Consider the following 7,917-nt stretch of genomic DNA (forward strand, 5'->3'; position numbering starts at 1 on the left):
GACCAAGGCATAAGGAGGCTGAATACACCCCTGGGTCGGATTATGAGATGGTCGAGGACAATTTCAATAAAGAGTCAGAGGGTGACCTTCAAACTAACTATGGAATTGTCTCGGTGTTGCTGGTAGAATATGATCGAGTGTTAGAAGTTTCCGAGGTTGATGAGGACTTTATTCTAGACAAGGTAATTAATCAAAAGCCTTTATGCTATTAGGTCATAAACAATGGCGTGGATGAGGAGTAACAACCAGTCTTTGAGAGACCTGACCCCTGTATGATGTATCACTTAAATACGCTATTCATTAGGGCGAAATTTGAGTCTAAAGCAGTTAACAAGGTGTTTGTAGATGGCGGTGCAACGATCAATCTGATGCCATACTCGATGTTCAAGAAATTGGGGAAGCTCGATGACGACCTCAGGCCCCACATCATGGTGTTATCCAACTATGAGGGTAAGACCAGCAATATACTAGGTGTGATCCAAGTCGATTTGTCCGTAGGGTCGACATCCAGGCGAGTTTGTTTATGCTTATCAAATCAAATGCAAACTATAAATTGTTTTTAGGACGCGAATGGATACATGGTATTGGAGCTGTGCCATCAACCTTGCATTAGAGGACAACCATCTAGAGAGAGGATGGAATTGTAGAGAATATTGAAGTTGATCAAAGCTATTACAAGGCTGACATAGGCAAGGTCGGGAAAAAGGACTTTGATAGGAATTTGGAAAAAATACCGCCATGTTATGCAGCAGAGGAGGTATACACCTTTGAGAAGGACTCAACTTACTATTTAAATATGCACCCAAATTATGGATTCATCTGGGACCAGGAGCAAGTGGGAAGTGACCCTGTCGAAGAGGGAAGTCCACCTCCCACATGGTGGACAATGGTAGACGAAGATGTATGTTAAGTCACAAGTGTTGGCTCAGATTTAGGCCTATATGGATGAAAATAGGATAAAATCAGCCCTAGAGGATGAGATTTCTCATAATATGGCTTTTGAAACCAATGTCGAAAGCTCTGGAAATTTTGGAGATGGCGCTATGGGCCAGACAACAGCTTTAGAAATCCGCAAGCTCGATTCCATCTATGATAATGAGCCTTTGGGGTTTGAAAAAGACCCACTTGGAACTAACATAAAAATGCAGGCCCAAGATCCTCTAAAAGAGATAAATTTGGGTGAAGCAACAAAGAGGCGACCAACATACATCAGCATAAAAATTGATCCAAGTATGAAGCAAAACCTGGTCGAGCTCCTGAAGGAATACAAAGACTGCTTTATGTGGGACTACAATGAGATGCTAATTTTAAGTCAAACATCATGCAAACAACCAAAATCCTTTTCCCTCAAGAACACTAGAGGCAGGCCAGTGAAAAAAATTGCCTCATACTAGAGAGATAAATTCTCACACGAAGAACCTGCCTAAGAGAAAAATAAATTCTCTTTAGTCAGGATGTTAGGACATTGTTCCTGGAATTACTAACATCATTAGCCCATTCGTAACATCACAAAAAAAACGACCCCCCTGAGTAGAAGATCCAGGGGCAAGAGCTACTCCCCCTCCATACATGATTCCACTCAGTGGGCAAGAGTCAGGACCGACTAACGAAAACATTGAATACATAGAACTAATCAGATCAATACTGAAAATAATCAATCACCATCACACAACTATAGACTCCCCCTTTTTAGCCATAGAGTTGACAAGAATAACCAAACATCAGTGTTAATAGATCAATCAAAAGAGAGTTTACAAACCAAACACAACCAAGAGAACTTTAAAGTACAAAAATATTCCGGGCATATCCCACAAAAAAGAAGAAGAACAAACAACACATAAAAGAACCAAAGTGCTTCAGTCTTTATCACTGTTGGTAGTCTCTTCATCATCACTTGCATTAGAACCTTCTTCATTTGCCTCTTCTTCACCTGTTACATCACCTTTTAAACTTCCTTCTTCTTTAGACAAGGCTTTTATTAACATTTCAATCTTGCTTTACTTTTGATAGTTTCATCCAAGGTCTTGCAGGTATCTTTTAGCTCAGAAAGGATGCATGTTCTAGTAATAGGCCTTGAAGATGTCTGTCCATATGTCATGACAATGTTTAGAACATGTTTCCTAGTGAACAACCTATAATGTAATGATAAAGGATGGTCCCTTTTGCATATACTGTCAGGACTGATTAAGATACTTGGGTGTTGACTCAGAATAACACCACATATCAATGAGGGAAAAGCTATTCGCATCTTCACATCATAAGAGGCAACATGCTTCATAGTTTGATCAAAGAAATAGGATCCAAAGTCAAAATTTGACTTGGTCCCTACAATATAAATAAACTTACCTAATTTTGTAGTAATGTTGGAAGTGTGACTGGTTGGAACCCAATTAGCATCTCAAATTTTGTGAAGTACAACATACTTCACACTCAAGGAACTTGCGGACAACTTTCCTTTCCTTGGCCATTCCTTTACTTGTTTAGTAGTAATCTCTCTGCAGATAACATTTTTAAAGACTTTTACTTCAACTTGTTCTTCTTCATTTCTGCCTAAAAACTTATTTATTATTTCATGAGAAAAATCCACACATCTTCCTCTAACATGCACTTTTCTAAACTCCTTGCTCATCTTGTTATCACATTCCTTAGAGATGTTCATAATAAATTCTTTAACAAGAATTTCATAACACTTGCCAAATCCAGTTACAATTTTCATTAATCCAACCTCTTGAATCAGACTCATCACCTCTTTGCATTCAAAAGCATCTTTGCCCAGTTCCCTTTCCATTGCTAATCTTCTTTGGTAAACAAATTTCAATTTTTTAACATTCTCCACAGAGTGAAATTTCAATTAAAACTTCAGGAATATTTACTGGAATCTTCTTCCCAGATGCTTTCTTTCTGGAAATAGAAACGGTGTGCTGAACATTGTGTTCGACATCATGGTCAAAATCACTAGACTTAGAAGGAACTTCCTTCCTCGTAAGGGATTTCTTCTTAGAAACAGGAGTAACAACCGTGCTCCATCTTTTTGTAGGGCCAACACTAGCTCTTTTCCTGAGAGATTTGGAGGGCGTGCTGGAGGATTCAATAGCTTGACCTTTTCTATTCTTCAATCTTTTAGCTATTCCTGGAGCCAGTCTTTAGCCGATGGGTACATCATCAGATTCCAGATCCTCTATATTTACTATGTCAGTGGATTGATCCTTTTTCTCAATAGCGTTTTCATCTTTCTCATCCAGATCACCAGTTGTCATACCCTTAAATTTTCCCTACCCGTATCATCCTCTTGAGCCTTAAATCCTAAGCATACATCTCATACACATCACCTCATATGCATTTATACTTGATGACCACAATAATCCACAAGCCCAAGGCATGAGATTCATCTACAAAGACCCAAGATCCTCTAATCATGTTAATGTGTACCCAAGCCACCTTAACCCTAATATTATCCTCAAGTATCACACAAAGCTTGGATGACCACTTAATACATCTCACTCACTTCCCAAGTCCAATTTGGGTGGTGAGTCCCCCTTGAAGAAGCTTCAAGATTCATCTGGTTACCCAATGATCAAACCCTAGATCTTGACCCTTCCTTTGTCTTGTAAAAGTCTTGATTCACCATGGATCTCGACCATGCCATTAAGGACCCCTCAAATCCAAAGTTTGTCCATGCCTCATGTCCTTTAAACACCTCAATTTGGCCCTTACATCTAAACCCTAATTCATCTCACCATGGTTCTTGACGAAACGTGTGGCTCAAGAAACCCTAATTTGGGGACCTCTTAGCCATTGATATTGATGATTTTTGGCCATCTAATCACCGTACCACTCACTTAACATCATTTCATGACCATTAGAATCAAAATCAACCACTTAAGCATCCATTCAATCCATGTTACAAGTGTTTGGTTCATGCATGATTTTTCAACTTTCCATGACTTGATCCACCCACCAATTTGACCTAAAGTCATTCCACAAAGGTCCAAACTTAATTTACCATCATTATATGATCATATGAACTCAAAATATCCATCATTGTGCCTTGAAAAGCAATAAATCCCAAAACCCTAAAACTAGGCCATGTTGGTTGGTCACATTTTGGAAAGAATGTCTTATGGGAAGTTCCAAAGACCATAACTCTCTCATTTTTCAAGATTTTTAAATTTCACTTCGATCCAAATATCCTAAATAACTTCTTCTCCAACTTGTTTTCAAGGTCTAAGACCTAATTCATTGAGGAATGACTTCAATTTTACTATTCGCCAAGCTGGTCCAACATGCCCACCATGCCCTAAAATCATGTCATGACCTCTACTTTGACACATTTCCTTTTCCAAACCATAAACACTTTTGACCTGATTATTTTTGCATTCAATCAATTTCATAGCAAAAAACAAATTGCCCAAAATTGAAACAAAATGCACGAGCCAATTTTAGTTGGGCTTGGTTCAAAGTTGGTGCCTTTCCATGATGCACATGCCATATGCACATCAGTCAGAATTTGCAATTCAACATACCAATTCCTCTAACTCATTCCTTTTGGTCCCAATGGTCCACAAACATCTTGCAAATTATATTGAGATGTGATTGAAGGTTAGCTTGCATGTCAAAACATCTCCAAACAAAGAACCTGATGCCATGTGCAAAATTCAACCTTTTGCCCAAAATGGCAAAAAGAAGATTCTGCAGAAGGGTTTCTCAATGCCTTTGGTTGTTCCAAAACCATGCTATGTGTAAGGGCAAACTGTCATACAACATACGATCATAGGTTTCGATGATGACAAATGACCACCATGGATGAATCGGCATTGTCGATTCCACCTCTACAAAACAAATGCAACATATCACCTATCATATCATTTTCTATGCTCATCTAAACTGTTATATTTCATACAAGATATGTGGATAAAATGTGGTCATGACAAAATGCATGAAAACCACAAAAATATGAATTTTTGCAGATTTACAGGGTTTGGGTCGACCACAGGGTCGGCGCATAACATAGTGCATTTCCCACGGGTCAGCGCTTAACATAGTGCATTTCCCACGGGTCAGCGCACAAAAGGCTTGAGTCGACCGCAGGGGTCAGCGCATGAACCACGGGTCAGCGCACGTCGACCTATGGTCGACGCATACTGTTGTGCTTTTCAGACTGTCCAAAACTGCAGGTTATGCGTCGATGCATAGACCTGCTATGGTCGACCGTTCATGCGCAAATTCAGTTTTTAAGTATTTCCCACTCTGTTTGAAAAGCTGTTAAGTGGGTTGGTTGGTTTGTTACTATAAATAGAAGTTTAGTTACTTGTATCAACTAACATTTTGATAATTTGATTCAAGTGTTCAAAGAACAAGAAAAAGTGAAATAGGTGTCCAAGATTCTTCATCTTCATCTTCAACATCTCACAACACATCAACTACACACAACCATTTTTGAAGTGCTTTGTGATTGGTTAAAGGTGATAACGTTCGAAGCCGAGATTGGGGAATCCGGTTCGGGTTGAAGCTTACGACAGGTTTTTTCTTGAATAAAACCTTTAGGGTTTTGTCCTCCAAGACTGGTTCGTTTTTGGGGGTTTTTGGACGAATTCTTCATCAATTTTCAGCTGAGCGAAGGTGATTGAGAAGAGGAAGTCTTCATCAATCTAGTAGCGGATTCAGTGATATTGAAGGGAAGATTTCGGGTTCGATTTGTTGTAGTTGAGATCAGCCGGGCTGAGGGTTTGAAAAACTGAGGGTTATTCAACAAAGGGGATGGAATCGGAGGTCTATCAACAACAATCGAAGGACTTGATTCACCTTGAATCAAGGAACAAGGAGTGGAAGCAACATTCAACGTCTTGAGAGTTCTGTTGTATATTTGCTTTGCAATCCTTGTATAAACGGTTAAACTCAACAGGTGATATCTATTAAAGCAATCTCAATTCTAGTTTTAAAATTGAGGGCAGACGTACCCCGAAGCGAGGACGATGGGGGAACTGCCTCATCAAATCTTTGTCTTCTCTATTTTTCAGCATATCTGTTTTAGCTTAAAAATTAAGTGATTTTTGTATAAGCACTTTTATCAAACCTTGATATTAATTGAGTAAGAAGTTAAAACTCTGTTTTTGCATCCAAAGTACAATAAGATACTGTACTAGACTAATTGGAATCACTTACTCAACATAAATATCACTTGGAGTGTTTCTACAAACCAAGTGTTTGATAATTTGCCTAAACCAAAATTATCTTAGTTGCGTATCTAGTTTGGTTTGCTCTTTGAATCATTGGAACTAGGAATCCTAGCAAGTGAAACAAATCATTGATAGTGTGACGAGTGTAGTGATTCGTATTCTACATTATCACTAATCCATAGGCTTGACGCATATCCGGTTTTCCAATAACAGTTTGTTTTAGACTATATTTTCCTCGGCCGCTTCCGCACTTAAAACAAATTTTCAAAACCAATTTTTAATTGGTAGCGCCGACTCAATTTTTAATTGGGATCTATTCAACCCTCCCCCCCCCCCCTTCTAGATCCGTGCCATAGTCTAACAAGTGGTATCAGGAGCTCCGGTTCACTCTGTGCTTCAAAATATAACTTTGATAGAAAATGGCTAACGAACCTAAAGGGGCTTATAATAGAGCTCCCGTTTTCAATGGTGAAAATTATAGTTATTCGAAAGAATGTGTGCGGGTGCACATAAATTCCATAGATAGAAAAATATGGAACGTTATTCTCAATGGTCCAATTGAAATAACCATGGCCAATGAGAATGATGAATTAGTGCCAAAGCCCGAAGCACAATGGACTGATGATGATGAAAAGAAATACAATTATGATTGGAAAGCCAAAAATATCCTAATCTCCTCATTAGGTGTAGATGAATACTATCGTGTATCCCATTGTCCTACTGCTAAGGCCATGTGGGATTCACTACAAATCGCCCATGTGGGGATGAACGATGTTAAGTTGGCAAGAATCAACACATTAACACAAGAGTTTGATCTCTTTTTCATGGAGCAAGGGGAAACCATTGCTGACATGGAAAAGAGATTTACTCATCTCATCAATCGATTACATTCATTAGGTAGGCCGGTTTCCAATGATGTTGTTACTAATAAGATCTTGAGATGTCTTAATAGGGAATGGCAGCTGAAAGTGACCGCCATCAAAGAAGCATATGATCTCACCGTATTAGACTTGACAACATTATTTGACAAACTACAAGAGCACGAACAAGTACTCTTGAGCCTAGAACAACACGAAAAGAAAGAAAAGAAGGACAAAACAAAGGTGAGTGAACAGAAATCAATAGCTCTTAAGACTTCCTCCTCGAAGTCTCAAGCAAAAGAGAAAAGTGATTATTCCTCGAGCGATGAAGAAGAAGAGGACAAGAGCGAAGATATGGGGTTGTTCGTTAAACGTTACAATCGTTACGTGAGAAAGAACGACATCCAACATTCCGAGAAGAACTTGGTAAACTTCCGGAAACAATCGAGGTATTCTAAAGATGATGACTCAAAAGGTAAAAAGACTAGAGGGTCGTGCTACACTTGTGGGAAGCCCGGTCATTACAAACCGGACTGTCCGATGAACAAGAAGACAAAGGAAAAGGAATCATACAAATCACACAAGAAATCATCAAAGCCAAGGAGAGCATACATAGCTTGGGAAAGCGATAACGACTCCTCCGATGATGAAAGTTCTAGTGATGAAGATGAAGCTGCAAACCTATGCCTCTCTGCTCATCAAAAGAACAAAAAGAAACAGGTACGACATGCTAAATATGAAAAATCCTCTAGTATGTCTCATCATGAATTACAAGCTGCATTTGATACTTTACACCGTGAAGCTAAAGAGGCCTTTAAAAGGCTTGCCTCAAATAACCAAATTTTTATCCATTTGGAACAAAAAATTCGAGAATCCGAAAG

The sequence above is a fragment of the Lathyrus oleraceus genome, chromosome 5, assembly GCF_024323335.1.
Source record: "Lathyrus oleraceus cultivar Zhongwan6 chromosome 5, CAAS_Psat_ZW6_1.0, whole genome shotgun sequence".
Classification (NCBI taxonomy): domain Eukaryota; kingdom Viridiplantae; phylum Streptophyta; class Magnoliopsida; order Fabales; family Fabaceae; genus Lathyrus; species Lathyrus oleraceus.